General features: G+C 33.7%; 1 protein-coding gene across 1 annotated transcript in view; it reads right to left on the minus strand.

Moving 5' to 3' along the window:
- The window catches only part of LOC120535585, a 1589095-nt gene that overhangs the window by 1279803 nt on the left and 291780 nt on the right, over window positions 1-17512 (minus strand). The window contains exon 3 of the mRNA XM_039763524.1: window positions 3883-3929. The gene's annotated coding sequence lies outside the window, so the exon portion shown is untranslated. The remainder of the gene's footprint in view (window positions 1-3882; window positions 3930-17512) is intronic.

The raw sequence follows: 17512 nt of genomic DNA on the forward strand, positions 1-17512 counted from the left end.
TATGCTTGTTAACATTTGCAGTGATACTTTATTGTTGCAGTCAAGCATTTGCAAAGATGTTAAGATAGAAGAAGGAGGATTAAGCTCCAGTCATTTTTTATTAAATAATATAATACACATTCTTAACTTGAAGTTAATTAAAGATCATTTAATTCAGTGGATTGTAAGTACTCTCATTTTGCCACATTATACATGTTAAAATTTTTATTTTCTGGTATCAGATGTTTGTAGACTAGAGGAGAGTCATAAATGATGTTAGGGAAATATTAGAAACATCAATTACTGCACAACTAACTGCCATCAAAAGAAGGAGATCAGCAGGATACACACCAGATGCTGGTGCCATGAAATCAAATGTAGTGGCATACCATTAAAAAATAAAAAGCATAGAGAATAACTATTTGATATTATTTCAGTTTCGGTTCACAAAACAAATAAATTATTTTAACTGACCTAACAAATACATCAGGATACAGGGTATTTTTTTGGATCAGTTACTCTTATTGATCGTACTGCTGTCAGATACATATCTTGCTAAGATATGGCAAGACATTGGTATGCCTTGGAAAATAACTGGGGTTCTGAATCAAATTATCTAGTATTAAACAATGTGGCCTTGTAATTAGGTTAGTATTACCTTAATGGAATATTACCCTAATTAACTGAAATCACTTGACATTTCAATGAATACACAACAGACACACTATGAAAGAATAACCAACAATAAGCATACATTAGGTTGTTATACTCTCTAATCATGGCACTGAAGAATAATGGCAAGTTGCATTTTGTTTAGAAAATTCCGAACAAGAATTGTGCTGTTGTCTGTACATATGACAATAAGGACTTCACAATCCATGAGCTTTTAAATGTAGAAATTATTTCTATAATTTCTAGTTTACTGAAACAGATAGTTTATGATGATCATACAGATGAAAATGGGGCCAAGGTTAGCAGTTTCAGCAACTGGATTCCTTGTGATCTGCATGTCATTGTTTAAGTTGGCAGGTAGCTAGAACAAGTCATTAAATGTGAAATCAGAAAAAGCAAGAAACCTAAAATTACCCCAAAAGAAAAAATAGTTTTGGTTGAAACAAAAATCAGCAGTTTCTACAACTCTTTCCTTTTTAGCAAAAAAGCTACTAGGTATAATCTTAATATTAATTATAAATAAAAAAAAACTGAACTCTTAATTAAAAAGCATTAAACCATTACTTCATTTGTTTACATTCATAAAAAGAACAGGTTTAATGTGATGAGCAATACCAAGCTGACCTTTGAAAGAATCATCATAGAGTGTACAGATTGACGTTATTTAGCTTAAAACACGGAGAAAACAACATGTTGTAAATGTTGAATGAAATGGCTGTACCCTTACTGACTAATATTGGTTGCCTGTGGAAGCCCTTACTGTATGATGATCGAAAATTAAAACCTATTTTCAGCCTGTTCATTATTCATATAATTCTTTGCATGTGCCAAAATATGATACTAATAACAAATAGAATAAACAGCTCTAACCTCAAAAAAAGACCTAATGTTTTCTGGATTAATTTAAATTGATACAGTTTTATTGCTCTCAAAGGATTATTTAAACTTTCAGTAAAAAGCTGTTGAAACTCAACATTATGGCATGCTATTAGCATGAAAAACAAGCTATTAATTTACTCCAAAACATTTAAAGAATCTGAGACAATTATCGAAGCAACCACAATATTTCTACTATTGCTCCTCTATATGATGTATCTTAGATGTCTACAAAATGTTATGAGAAGTTTATAGTATTGTTACTGATGCAATGATGAAGCACATCACTTTGCTTTCATTGAGCTTAAGGCTTAAAATTTAACACAGTCTTAACATTATAAATATGAGTCAGTAATGGAAGTACTCAAACAATTTACTTAAGTGAAAGTACAAACAAACAAAAATGTACTACAGTAAATGAATTTCCATAAAATATTAAGCAAAAATACTTGTTTAGTATATTCCCTGATATAAGAGTATAATAAGGCATTGATATGCCTACTGAATGCATATTGTGTTAAATACAAAAATAGTGAAGGCTGTGCCATTTTTATTAAGAATGATGCAGATTAAACTACTGACAAAACTGGATTAAGACCTCCATGGGCCCCAAATTGCCCAAATTCATAAGGCCTCTCCCACAATCCCCTCACTACTACTGTTATGAATGTCACATGTCAATAACAAATAAGATACAGGCCATAAAGCAGAAAGAAAGAAAAAAAAACACAAACCTCCATAAACTTTAAAACTTTATGTTGTGTCAATTTGACTTTTTTTGTTCATTACAGAGTTGAGGCTGAAAAAAAATAATTACCAATACACTGCACACAATATCATAAAATACAACAAACACAAAAATATATTAAAAAATAAATAAATAATTCAGCCTACTAATGCATATTATTGCTTAGTATAAAGCCAATTAATAAACCACCAGACTTACTTTTTAAATAAGCCATCTGGAAGGGTCCCTAAAGTGAACTTTAGCTGATGTCATATCCTCCAAATCAGGGCAGACAAAAAAGGGTGTGTGTGAAATAAACACACTCAATAAAGTTTAAATATTTAAGGTAAGGTAAATCCTCCATAATAACTGAATGTGAATGCTTTTGTAGTTGCACAGATTTTTTTGTCTCAGTTTTGCCCTGCGCTCTAAGTGTGTGACTCTCAAAATACCAGTTATTATAGTTCAAGAAAAACGGCATATTGTACATTTATTTTCTAAACAGCAGTTTTTTCAGTTAATTTTTATTAGGTAAAACACATGCATTAATATATATATATATATATATATATATATATATATATATATACACACACACACACACACACGCACACGCATTTGGGGGATGCAAATGTGTCAGAAAAAGAAGGGCTGGCTTTTGACATCAAAAATATTATATTATATTCTGTTTAAAACTATTCAAATAAACAGTACAAAACAAATAATATGTTCTAATAAAATGTATTGTATTAGTATATTGGATGAGAAAATTATCAATAACAGAGTTCTCATTTGCCAATGATGTTTTAGCTCTAACTAGAAAGAATCACAAATCAGATGGGTGGTACCTTCACAATGAGGCATAGACATCTAAATGAAAGAACAGACAGCATCACATATGCTCTTCAGCTGTTGACCTCTACTGAATTGATTAAATCAGGCTCATGTAATTGATTACCATGGTTCACTGTAGAATCATTCAAAAATAATCATTTATGAAATGTCCATCACTATCTCCAAATTACAAACAGAAATGTTACTGTACAATGTAATGCAATGCCATGTAGAAATGTAGAGGAGTAAAAATATATTTTTATATAAATATATTTGCTGTAAGACAAAGTTTGGTAAAAGTAAAAAATATTCACAGTTAAATCTATTTAAGTAAAGTTGAGATAAGGGAAAAATGTAGATACGTACACTAAAAAGGTAATTGTACTTCATTACTTTCAGCATTCAATGAAATGAAAATAAAACATAAATTAAGCAAATTCATCACTACTGGGTGGCATCAGTCACAAAAAAATGATCAACTGTGGACTGAATGGCACCCATAACAAAGCAAACTCACACTTACTTTTATAAGGCTTTAAAAGGCTAGTCATATAAGGTTTATAAGAAACAAACTACTGACATACAGCAATGCTAAAGAAATATATGGTACAAGTGTAAAGAACACAACATGAATGTTTAAACCACCAAATTAAGCCTGGTGCATAAAAGTTTAATAGCATAGGGTTTTCACAAGAAACATCAATTATACAGGAAAATAAATGAATAACTTTACTAACAGGGAATATGCAGATTAAAGCAAATTAATATGAATGTTTTTGAAAAATCATACTAACCTAATTGGATGAGGGTCAACAGCCACAAAAGAACAGAAGTTTAAAATCTGACAATGAAGAAAAGAATGATGCCAGTTAACTTTTTAAAGTACATTAGAACAATCTTCACTGAAATAGGTCATTCAACTAAAAAAACTACCTCAGCTAGACTCTACAAGATAACACTGAGTTGAGATCTAAAGGTTCCTACTTTCTACCATACCACTTGTAATTTATTTCATGTGCCTATGGTTTTTTGTCTCAAGAAAAAATGCCAACTGCCCTAGAATATACCTGTGATCAGATCATTCCATTATTTAGGTCTTACAATTTCTTTCTCTGTAATTGAAAGTTCATTGGTTAATTATGGAAGCGTTAACAAAGCAATAAAAGACTCAATTCATATGTGGGATAAAGTACATTTCTGTCTTTGGGTACAACAATCTTCATTAAAATTTATTTAAATTTTAAATTGTATTGATATTTAAATTTTATTAACATGATGGTACTTTTGGCAAACAATTCCTGGTTTCTGGAAAGAGATAAAGCCTCTTCCTCTTGTACCATCTTGGTGGTTGCACATTATCTTCCTAAAGAATCCAAGCATTATACAGGGCGTTGTACTGGGCTAATGTTTAAAAATCTGTCAAATTTTTTTTTTTATTAATTTTATTACAATCCATACAAAGCAATCAAGTTTTTACAAAAAGAAAAATTGAGTTAAGAACAGATCGATCCCCACCCTGAGAGAGAGCAAGCCAAACGTGTAAAATTTAAGGCTTGTAAACATACCTAAATTAATAAATTCTCTGTGCTTTATAAACTTATTTTAAAATATTACTGATTAGATCCTGCCATGTTTTGAAAAAGTCTGTACAGATCCTCTAACTGAGTATTTGATTTTTCCAATTTCAAATAATATAACACATCAGTTTCCCACTGACTTAAAAGAGGAGAGTTTGGGTTCTTCCAGTTTATCAGAATAAGTCTGCGTGCCAACAGTGTAGTGAATGCAATCACAATTTGTTTGTCTTTCTCCACTTTAAGCCCTCTGGAAGAACCCCAAACACAGCTGTTAATGGGTTAGGAGGGATTGTGAGTCCAAGGCTGCCTGAAAGGTAATTAAAAAGTTTTGTCCAGAATAATGTTAATTTGGTGCAGGCCCAGAACATGTGACCCAGTGAGGCTGGGGCTTGGTTGCAACGTTCGCAGGTTGGATCATGCCCTGGAAACATTTTGGAGAGTTTTAGTCGAGACAGATGTGCTCGATATATAATTTTGAGTTGTATAATTGTATGCTTTGCGCATATGGAGCTCGAGTGAATTCTCTGCATTGCTACTTTCCACTCCTTTTCTGATATATTAATTGAGAGATTTTTTTCCCAGTGTCCTCTTGGATCTTTGAAAGGAAGGGATTGTAAAATGATTTTATATATTGTAGAGATGGAGTCTAATCCTTGAAATTGAGCAATATTTTTCCAGCATGGATGAGGGTGCAAGATGAGGAAAATCTGGAAGGTTCTGTTTAACAAAGTTCCTGATTTGAAGATAGTGAAAGAAATGTGTAGCTGGAATGTTAAATTTGGAATGTAATTGTTCATAGGATGCAAAGACGTTGTCTATATAAAGATCTCTAAGCAAGTTAATTCCAAATTTTTCCAGATATTAAAACTGCATATGTTTGTGAAGGTTGAAAGAGGTGGTTCTCTTGCAGGGTGCCACAGATAGAAGCTTCTCCGTCTTAAAATGCTTTCTACATTGGTTCCAGATTCTAAGTGAGTGGAGCACAATTGGGTTATTAGTGTATTGCCGATAACGTGTGTTTATTGGAGCACAGAGCAAGGAATACAAAGATGTACTGCAGGATTTTACTTCTATTGCGGTCCAAGCCTGTGTATGTTCTTCTATTTGTGTCCAGGTTCTTATCGCCTGTATATTTGCTGCCCAGTAATAAAACTGGAAGTTAGGTAGAGCCATGCCACCTTCTGCCTTTTGTCTTTGTAGGGTCGCTCTTTTGATGCGTGGATGTTTTGAATTCCAAATAAATGAGGTTATTGTTGAATCTAATTGCTTAAAGAATGATTTATTAATGTATATTGGGATGTTTTGAAATAAAAAGGAGCTTAGGAAGAATATTCATCTTAACAGTGTTAATTCTTCCAGCTAGTGTGAGATGAAGGGTTGACCATCTATGCAAGTCTTGTTTAATTTTTTCCATGCAGAAGACGAAATTTTGTTGATAAAGAGCTTTATGTTTACTTGTGATGTTTACCCCTAGGTATTTAAACTGTTCTGCAATGATAAAAGGTAGGGTGTCTAATCTAATATTATATGCTTGAGAATTCACTGGAAAGAGTACACTTTTATTCAGATTAATTCTGAGACCAGAGATCTTTTGAAATTCTGTGAGTGCTGCTAAGACTGCAGGCACAGAATTTTCTGGGTCCATATATACAGTACCATGTCATCTGCATATAATGAGATTTTCTGTTCCAGTCCTTCTCTGCTAATCCCCTTTATCTGATCAGTATTTCGACAATGTATTGCCAGTGGTTCAATGGCAATTGCAAACAGCAGTGGTGACAAGGGCATCCTTGTCTTGTGCCACGTTCTAGTTTAAAGTAGTCTGAGCAAATGTTATTGATGCAAACTGAAGCTTCTGGGTTAGTATACAGTAATTTAATCCATGCACAAATGTTCGGCCCAAACCCAAACTTCTCCAATGTAGTAAAAAGGTATTTCCATTCAATCATGTCGAATGCTTTTCTGCATCCAATGATAATAATATTTCTGGGGTGTTTGATTTAGTTGGTGAGTATATTACATTAAACAGGCGTCGAAGATTTGAAGATAAGTGTCGGCCCCTAATAAATCCAGTTTGGTCTTGTGATATTACGAGGGAGCACTTTCTCCATCCTTCTAGCTATGATTTTAGAGAGTATTTTAACGTCGTTATTCAGAAGTGAAATTGGTCTGTATGATGCACATTGTAATAAGTCCTTATTTTGTTTTGGAAAGACAGTGATTAGTGCTTGGCGAAAGGTTTGTGGAAGAGATTGGTTATCTCTGGCTTCTGTAAATGTTGCTAATAGGAGGGAGCTAGCTGAGCGGAGAATTTCTTGTAAAACTCTGCAGGGTAGCCATCAGGGCCTGCTGCTTTTCCACCTTGGAGTGACTTTATAGCATCTAGTAATTCTGATAATGCAGAGGTTTATCAAGTTCCTCCACACTAAAAGCGTCAATTTGTGGTATCTGTAATGTATCCAGAAATGCATTAGATTGTATATTGTCTTCTTTAAACTCAGTAGTATATAGGGATTTATAGTAGTCTCTGAAAGTGTGCATTATATTTTTGTGTTCGATGATTTTATCTCCGTTAGTGTTAGTGATTACGAGATTGTTGCACTTCTTGCTTGTGAATTTGTTGAGCTAAAAGCTTATTAGCTTTCTCTCCATGTTCATAATAATGATGTCTGGATTTGTAAATTAGTTGTTCAGTTTCTTTAGTTGTCAAGAGGTTTAATTCTGAATGTAGAGCCTGCCTCCTCTATGTAGAGTCTCGCTTGGTAGTCTGGCATGTTCTTCATCTATTTTAGTAATTTCGCTTTTATCTCTGCTACTTTCTTGCTTCGGATTTATTTCTGTGGGAAAGATATGAGATAATCTGTCCTCTTAAGAAGGCCTTAAGAGTTTCCCAGAGTATTCCTGCAGAGATCTCAGGGGATGTATTTGTCTCTAGAAAGAATTTGATTTGTTTGGATATAAATTCAGTACAATTCTCGTCAGCTAATAGAAGCGGTTGAGGCCATCTGGGGTGAGTGTATGGGGCTTAGTAATTTCAGCTCCAAGATCATAGGTGCATGGTCTGAAATAACAATAGCATCGTATTTACAAGATTTAATCTTAGGCAAGAAGTTATTGTCTATAAAGAAGTAATCAATCCTTGAGTAGCAATGATGTACTGGTGAGTAGAAAGAATATGTTCTTGAATTTGGGTTTAAAAACCTCCAGGGATCTGATAAGTTGTGATCAGTTATAAACTTTGTAATTATCTTTGCGGTGTTAGATGACGTTCCTCCTGTGGAGGAAGTCCTATCTAAAAGTGGATTTAGAACACAATTAAAGTCCCCAGCCATTATAACTTTATGAGTGTTCAGATTGGGAATGGATGCAAATAAATTTTGTATAAATTCCTTATCATCAACATTAGGTGCATAAACATTTATCAAAATCATTTTACAGTTAGATAAGTCTCCCATGACCATTACATATCTCCCTTCAGGATTCAATACTACATCTGATGCTACAAATGGTACTGTTCTATGTATGAGAATTCCCACACCTCTAGTTTTCTTTGTAAAACTAGAATGGAACATTTGGCCAGTCCAGTCTTTTGCAGCCGGAACTGATCCTTGCTTAGTAAGTGGGTTTCTTGTAAAAATACTATTTTAGCATTTAGACCTGTTAGGTGAGAAAGTACTTTCTTTCTCTTTAATTCGTGATTCAGGCCTTTAACATTCCAGCTTACGAAGTTAACTGTCCCATCATGGAGACACTGATTCTGAGTTTTTGATGTCATTTTATAGTCTTAACTGGAAGTGAGATAGTTTAGGTCTTAATTTCCTATTTCCCCAAGAGTTGTTGCCATGCAGCTTATTATTACGTTGATAGTTATAATTATAAAGATTGAGAGGATAGATTAGGCATAGATCAAGCCTGCTCTCTTTCTCCCCTTAATTTGTCAATTTAAAAAAAAAAATTAGTTAAGCCTTTTCAAAATGAAATATGTTAAATCTAAATTATGTTGTAAAAAATGAGTTTAAATTAAATATAGAATACAACACACACTATGGCCCAATCTTGGCCATATACATAAAAGTGGAATTAAAACTCAGCAATCAACGGAGATTAATGGGGAGCTGAATATGTCTCAAAATAAAAAGTAGAAGCTGCTGGAATTTGAAAAAACTTTCAAATACAAAACAATTATCAAAACAAGCAATGTATTCTGTTGAATTAAAAAGAAGAAATATTGTGCACATGAAATTAAAATAAGCAAAATGCATAATTTAAAGAGTTTATTTTTTTTTTTGGAAATTTATAAATGTTTTATATACACACACACAAAACACACATAGTATGTGTGCGTGTGTTTTTAATTCAAGGCCAAAAGGATATTCTAAGCATTTTACCACATTTCATATCTATATGTTGTGATAACAGATGTACAGTATTTTCATGTTCATTACAATGAGTCAAGTCAAATGTAACATTGGTATTTTGAAAATTCTCCTGATTAGTTTGTCCTTTATATAGCAGTCTCAAAGTGTTCTTGACCCCGTTCTCCCTATTGTAAGACAGTTTGTATTCCTATCAAGAAAAACAATTTCACACGTTATCTAATGATTTAATTCTCAGAAAATGTCCACAGCCATCCTGTTACAGAAGAAAATGGGAAGCCTGAACCACTACCTAAGTAGGTCATTGGACTCAGAATTGTTTTCCCATTAGCTGCCATTATTCTGATGGGTGAGGAAACAAACTTGCCATGGCTATGGAAGATACTGCCAATTCTAAAGCCAGTGCATTAGACCTAATGTTATCAGAAACTGTTATAAGCACTGTGGGTCTTCAAAACAGAACTCTATTAGATATGTTAATTAGCTTCATGGGCTCACTTGTGCTGTCATTGTTTTTCAATGCTACACTTACATTCTGGATTCATCACATGATATTTCTTCACTGACTGAACTGTTTTAGAAAGTAACAGTTGATGCTAGTCTTTTAGATTTCTTCATTTGGATACTGGCCTGGGCATGAAAAATTTTATACTTTGTTTTATTCTTCTATCATTTACAATTATTGCTGGCTGTGTTAAATCATATAGTGCTAAAACTATGCCTTCTGCAACTAATCATGTTTTGATATCCCAAACTTCAATCATTCGATCCCTCCCCTCCATCCAATTATCAACAGATGTTGTTGGGCCAGATTCAGAGGTGATCTCTTTCACTCTTTTAACTCCTCCCACATTTCCTATAAGCCACCTCCCTATGATCCATTTCCATTCCTGCCTCATCCCAAGATACTAATTGTTTTACCCCTCATTACTCTTATTCTCCACTACCCACTTTGACCCCATCATTCCATCCTCTATGACTACTGTTTGTGCCACTTTTAGCAAATTAATTTGAAACACAACATTTCCTATGCACTAATACTCAGCACAGGCACCAAACAGGGTAGTGTGCTCAGTTACTGATAAAAGTCCTTGTTCACCTATAACACTGTGCCCAGATGCATCTCCACTTCCTTCATTAAGTTTGCTAATGACACTACCATCCCAAGCCTCACAAATATGGAAGCTTATTGTACTCTTAAAACAGCATAATTCTTTCTTAGTGATTTGGGTTTTACTTCTTCCTTAGCATCTTGAATATGGAGTTAAATCGAGACACTCTGCTATCATTTATCTAGTGTCAGAAGTAATTTTAATAAAACTAAATTTAAATTGGTCAAAGACATGTTCATAACAGTACAGTATACTATTATTGTGAAATGGATCTGACCTTCACTGCTATCTGTTACAACACATACCCTACTTAAGTTAGTTTGATGTAATAAAGCCCTGCTTCATTCTGACACATTCCAGACTTTTGAGCTTTTATTACTATAAGCACAATTTTAAACAAACCCAGATATCTGAGAACAATCAGGGATTAATTACTCGCTCTATTCTTTTGACTCTTCTACCCTTCTAATTATCATTCTGCTTGTCAGGCATTCATTGTTTTTTTCTCCAGTTATCTTGATTGTGGATGACAGATCTTCAAGGTTTATTCATTTTTTATGCTTAAATGCAGCTTTCTGAATTTTCCTTACAATTGTAATCTGAAAAAGAGAAAACAGTTTTCTCGCTCTTTCTTTCATGTTTTATTTCAATTTAAATTAATAAGATTATTAGTTAACCCATATCTTTGACATTTTAAAAATATTTTTTTGAAGGTTTGTAGTGTATTATTATTTGTTTTTGATTATAAAATGTCTGTTAGCACTAAAGAATATTACATGACGGAGAAATTCTTTAATGGAATAAACATTTTGTATGTAGATGCTCTTTGTATAAAAAATAGCTTACATTTTTATATTGAAGACACATAAATATAGGTATTTACCATATAATACTTTTTTTATCTACATCATTAATTGTTTAATTGATGTACAATAGTGGATGATGAATAATGATATATAAATATCTAAGATGTCCATGAAAAAAACTCACGTTACTTGTATCCCGTGTGAATAGGCTTCTTTTATTTACATAAAAATCTCTCTATTATAAAAAAAAAATCTTCGGAGGGACACAAGGTAGACGAGATGTGATCTTCTCGGAAGATACTTTGACATCCCGTGAGACAAAAGGAAGGCTGCTGTATAAGTATTTGAATGACTGACGCACAGTGCAACAAGCAGAAAACATAGCTTGCCAGCAGCAGCAAGCCAGCAGATGATCCGAATGCATCTCCTTAGCATGTGATCAGCCCATGCTCCTGTTCCTCCAATCCACTCCCACAATGCGAACAGCGTTATACGTCCCGCCAGAAAGAGATTTAACCACGCCCGGGGCCGGAAATAAAAGACAAAAAGTAGATGACAAAGTAGAACGTTGTAAAGAATTAAAAAATGTTGCCACAGTGTTTACACATGCACAGCAGGTTAGAGATAATGGAAGTATGAAAATTTCAAAATCTCAAAAAAGGCATAGGAAAGATCACAACAGCACAAACGGAAATTATTACTCGGTGAAATAATGGAATAGCGAAAAGAGATCAAATATATTGTTCGGATTTATACTTTAAGTCGGAGACTTTTAGATCATCTAATTCGTGTTACCAGCGAGAATTAAAAGATTCCAAAAACGTTGTTGTGGTATGAAGTTCTGTGAGACATATACTTTTAACATGAGATTCTTACAAGTCACGCCCTACTTACAACTATTTTCAAACAATACCACGTTCATCTTATCTCAGTCGTGTGAATGCTTTTGTCAGGTACGCTTCCTGCGCTCTTAGCTCTTATAAATTTAATCAGGACAATAATTTTATACGTTCAAGTTGACAACATCAACAACAAAGTGAAGAAGAAAGGGCATGAACAAACGTCGTTTTATTTATTAGAGAGAAAGAAATGATATTCATTCAGGGGCAGGTATACGTTGTGTTGTCACGATGTAAGTCCAAACACAGAATCAAAATTCAATGCGATCTTGAAGAAAAGTTAATTCCAAATATTGTTTTTACAAATGTTTCAAAGTAAAAGTGAAAAGAATGCATAAGTAACAATTCCCATGCAAATAACAATTTCTTTAAATTGTATGTCTGGGAAACCAAACCCAGGGGGTGGGTGAGCAAAGCGAGCAGAGGGCAAAACCCCTTAGCATATTGGGGAAAAAAAATGCATTTTAAATGTTGTGATCATATAATTGAATGACTCGATGTGTGGATTATGCAACACAAGTAATATGAGACTTAGCTTTAAAAAAAAAGCCATAACATAAACACAGACTTTTATTATTAACACTTTTATCCCATAATAGAGTGAGTTAATAAATTACCTCAGATATACTTTTTGAGCCCAGTAATATCACTAAGCAGACGTGAGGTTTAATTATTCAACTTGCAGTGTCACGATATTGTAAGTTGAGACAAAATGACAGTGTGATGACTCACTTTTTAATATTGTGCCATACAGTATATAGACTCTAGAAAAGACTGGAAGCTTTGCAATCATTCTCCGATTAAGTGTAATATGTTCACAGATGTGCTTTTAAGCATCAAACTATTTTCTAGCTGATTTTGTACAGTCAGCAGCAAGGAGAAAACTTTGCTTGCATAATGCATATAGGATTTTGTACACTGGCAGTGTGAACAGCTATAGCAAGTAAAAGTTGAGACAATTTCAAAATGAAGCAGCTATTTGGCTTGCCAACACTGGTGATGAAATATGCTGCTCCAAATGTTAACAACAAAATAAAATTAATTTAGTGCTTCAATGCACAAAGCACTTTGATTATGACAGCAGAATGGGCAAAAGAAAATACTTCACTGCTAAATACAGACATACAAACACTAAACTATGTCACTCATTTGGTTTTTGAAGCTAAACTACTGTTCATTTGTATAACCACCAAAAAGCAGTGAAAGCTCCTATGTCATATGTGAAAGATATGTTTGAGAGTATAATACAGATGCAGGTCCAGTTAATATTCTCCTTCTTGACAAGTAAAATTTTTTTTTTTTTTCTATAAGATAATTTGATAACAGTTCAGAAAAGGGTGTTTTAAAAGAGTTCTGAAATAATGGATCCATGTAAAGTTGACAGGATAGATTTCATGCAGGAAATTTGAGTTTAGACAAATAGAAAATAACAATAAAATTAGAGACACAGTTGAAAAAGTAAAGTTCCAGGATTATGTGACATTTGGAAAATTGAATCAATTTGATTCATTCATTACCTTTTATTATTATTTTTTTTTAACCAGTTAATGGTGCAAATATAAATCTTACAATACTAAAAACCTAACAGAGGCATTTCTCTGACAAATCAGAATTTAAAAACATGTTATTACAATAACAGATATAAATTAATATGTTTCAATTTAAATATCCTGAATTATCTTGAAATTCAACATTTCAACAGGACAGATATAATAATGTTGAATAATGCAGAATGCAGAAGATGACAATTGCAGAATGTGCACATGGTAAATATGAGATAAATAAAAGATAAATTAGGTAGTCCATGTGATATCATGCTTTTTCAACCCTATGCTGAAATCTCATGAAAGTTTATAAAATTTACCCATTTCTTGTTACTCTTGGGGGATTTCCAAGTCCATCACACATTAAAATTTAGCCCCTGCATTGTATTTTAAAATTTATGAATGCCAATACTACTTTACTTAAATGAAAATTTCTTGATGAGTATACCAGCATTTAAAACTGATGTTAAAACTGTGGCAGTGTAGCATAGTTTTTGGAAGGCAGTGTGGTTTAATGGTTAAAAGCTTTAGACATCAATCCCTGAGGTTGTGGGTTCAAATCCTGCTACTTACATTGTGTGACCATGAGCACGTCATTTCATTTATCTGTGCTCCAATTTGACAAACAAAATAAATGCAACCACTTGTATCTCAAATGTTGTAAATCACCTTGAATAAAAGTGCCAGCCAAATAAGAATATTTACTATATTTTACACTGTATTACAGAAAAAGACACAATATTGTTCACTTTAATAACGGAGGTACTTTTAATAAAAAAAATGGTTAAAGGCAATTTCTGTTTTTGTTGTGGTATTAAAAGATATCAGTTATCTTGAAACTTCATGGGCATTAGTATTGAATATTCAATTTGTGACATTTCCAAAACTGTTGATTTTCTGTTTTTTCTAAGAAGACCATCAAAATGTTTCGATGACCTGAGAGATTGACCTTTCTGAGGCCATCTCTTTTCTTTATTTTTAGATATTGTGTGAAGGGCACAGGTGAGCTGGTCATATGGCGGCTTGTTTTGTGTCTCCTTATTGTTTGGCTGAGTCAAGTTAATTAAAACTAAGGCAAAAGAAGTTCATTAGTAGGAAAAACTGGTCACTAATTAAGAAGATGGTTACAATCAAAACCTGCAGGCACTGCGGCCCTCCAGGACTAGAGTTCGACACCCGTGCTCTAAACTGACTTGAAAACAACATGAGACATGAACGAGAATAAATTGAAACACAAGACATGGTTAAGGGGAGAGACAATGATAATTTGCAGAGGCAGTGTCAGTAAAAGACACGCAATAAAGCAAAAGTAAATGAGGCTCAAAGGTTGCAAAAATGAGTGTAGACAGCTGATGTGGACTAAATTATAACCAGTAAATCTTGCTGTTTACCTACCTATTGAATGAAATATCTAAGAATGGCTGTATTTTTTATAAACTACATAAAAATTATTAGTTTTTACTTCATTTACTTTTTTACAATTAAACATTAAGGGGCATTTGGAAAGCTGCTCCCATTTACACCCGGCAGAACAAAACAAAAAGGTGAAAAGATGTACATACAATAAAGTAAAAGAAAACTTCTTAAAGTGTCACTGTAAAGATGCCAAGAATCTGTGCTAACAACTGATGCATACTGTTTGACATTTACAAATGTTTGCATTTCCTAAAAAATATGTTAACGTGGTTATATATTTTTAAACTATTTCTACAAAAAAAGTTTCAACCCCTTTTCTTATTTTAAATGTTCAGCTGATTGAAATATGTCGCTTGCTTTTCATTACTAAATAGAAATAAATACTGATTCAGGTTTATGTCAAGCAAAAGTGCAACCCTTGAATTTTTTTTAGCGACAACATATACTAACATTTAAAGTGAAACAAAATATGCTATGTGCAAAGAAATTATTTTGAAATTCACTCATAGTGCATACAGTATGGTAGTAGAGATGTACTATCAGGATGCAGAGGTGATGATACATTAGTGAGAACAAAACAATCCAGTCTTCTAGATTATAGTCCTGAAAAAACGCGTGGTGATTCAAATGTCACTAATAAAGCTTTTTTTCTAAAGGATTGTCTACTGAGGGATGGCATTGATGTCATAATTTTGCCAGACAATGGTGATAGCAGTGCCTAAAAATGATATCAGTAAAAACAAGAGACATGAAAAATAAATAAGAATTCCTACAAGAATGATTCAAACAAAACAAATGAATGTAAATTCTATAGAATATATAATTTAAATGAGAAGTATTAACATCTTTAAATATAAAATTAAAACAAAACAATATTCATAAGAAAACCCCTTCTTCTAAAAGTAATCATTTCAGACATAACCAATCAGGCTTGTGTGGGAAGCAAGAATGAAAACAATGAAAAAGTTTATAAGCATGAATTTCTTGTGTTGGTATCTTCAGAGAGATAACCCCATTAGTGTATCGGAAAGTCCACTCTAGAACCTCTTCTCTTGATATCTAGTAACTACTGTACTCCAAATTGTTGTTCACCATCCACAAGTGGAAGTGGAGCCAGTGTGGCACTGCAAGTGTAAGAAAACACTGGAATCAAGTAGGACATATAAAAAGAGGGATGCATCTTGAAAAAAGGCGATACCAAGTGACAGGTCACAGGAGTAACCTGTTTATTGATGCTGTAAGGGTAAAATTATTGTCCTGGCACCATTAAGTCAATATGTGGACCTCTCCCCCTGTAAGCCATCTCATCATTGTAGGTGATCAGACCAATGATAGCCGTGGAAGTAGAGCATGGTACTCTCAGGTAGAGGTCTCCAAAAGAGAGCCATACCTTGTGCCTAATTCTAAATGTAGGGATTTTTTTTTTTTTAAAAATCAGACCTAAACTTAGCAGAGCCTCCAACCATTGACATATAATCCCAAACTTTCAAAAAAACATTAAGTAAATTTACTAATAATTCCAAAAGCCTGGGAGAGTTAGCAGACACTTGCCCCAAAAAAGGAGGCAAAAATCCAAACTGGCGTTCAAAAGAGAACATGATGAAATAATGGTAAAAAAAAAAAAGAAAGAAGTTGATGGGCGGATGAATTCTTAATTGATTGGGATAAAATGGGCACCCATGGAAAGCCAGTCTGCAATAACTAAAATCAGTAACTGTTTGAAGGATGAAGATCAGTAGTGAAATCCTCAACATGTACAGATTAGCAGCACTGTCCTCCGTGCTGGCGCTATATATAGGCACTCGACCAGGTACTATGCTGAGCCACCTTCTGAACTCTTTGTTGAAGTCTGACTGTGTGACCAGATGCAACTCCAGCTTCAGCATTAAATTTGCTGATGACCCTACCATCATATGCCTGCTCAATTACAATAGTGAGATGACTAACAGAGAAGAGGTCCACATGCTGACTCACTAGTTCCAGGACAATGAGCTCACCCTTAATGTCAGCATAACCAGGGATCTGGTCTTCGACTTCAGAAAGCAGACCACATAGGAGGGAATACTGTTGAGAGGGTAAACAGCAGAACACATTTTGTCTCCTACCAAAAAGTCTCACCAGAACTTCTACTTGTTCTAACATCTGAGGACACCTTGAATTTTCCATAAGTTCTTATCCTCACTGGATGCATCATATCTTAATACAGTACCTGTTCAGGGTAGATAATAAAGCACTTGAGAGGGTGTTAAAGGGTTTAATTCTTCTTGTTGTATTTCACCCTGCTTGATTTTTTTTTATTGCCATTTAACAGGGCTCAGCTACAGACCCCAACCCTTTACCTGCTACTGTCTCTGGTTGCTCATTTCACAACAGGCACCTATGTAATGGTTTGTACAAATTTGTCTAATGATGATCTCAGATTAATTACTCATTACCTCAAATGTGTGTATTCTCAATAGGTCATTTAAATATTATTCTTCAGGACAGGAAGTAATCAAAAAGTTGAAGTGATTGAAAAACAATGACCAACATGCTTGACGAGGATTGAATGGTTTTGACTGTTTTCAAACACATTAATATTTTATGGTCAGTACAACTAATAAACGTTTGACCAGTGACACTACTCTTTCACCAGAATAGATTTACCTGATTTACATAGAATAATCTCTCAACTGAAACCCTCCACCTGCGTCC

Source organism: Polypterus senegalus, chromosome 9 (genome assembly GCF_016835505.1).
Source record: "Polypterus senegalus isolate Bchr_013 chromosome 9, ASM1683550v1, whole genome shotgun sequence".
Classification (NCBI taxonomy): domain Eukaryota; kingdom Metazoa; phylum Chordata; class Cladistia; order Polypteriformes; family Polypteridae; genus Polypterus; species Polypterus senegalus.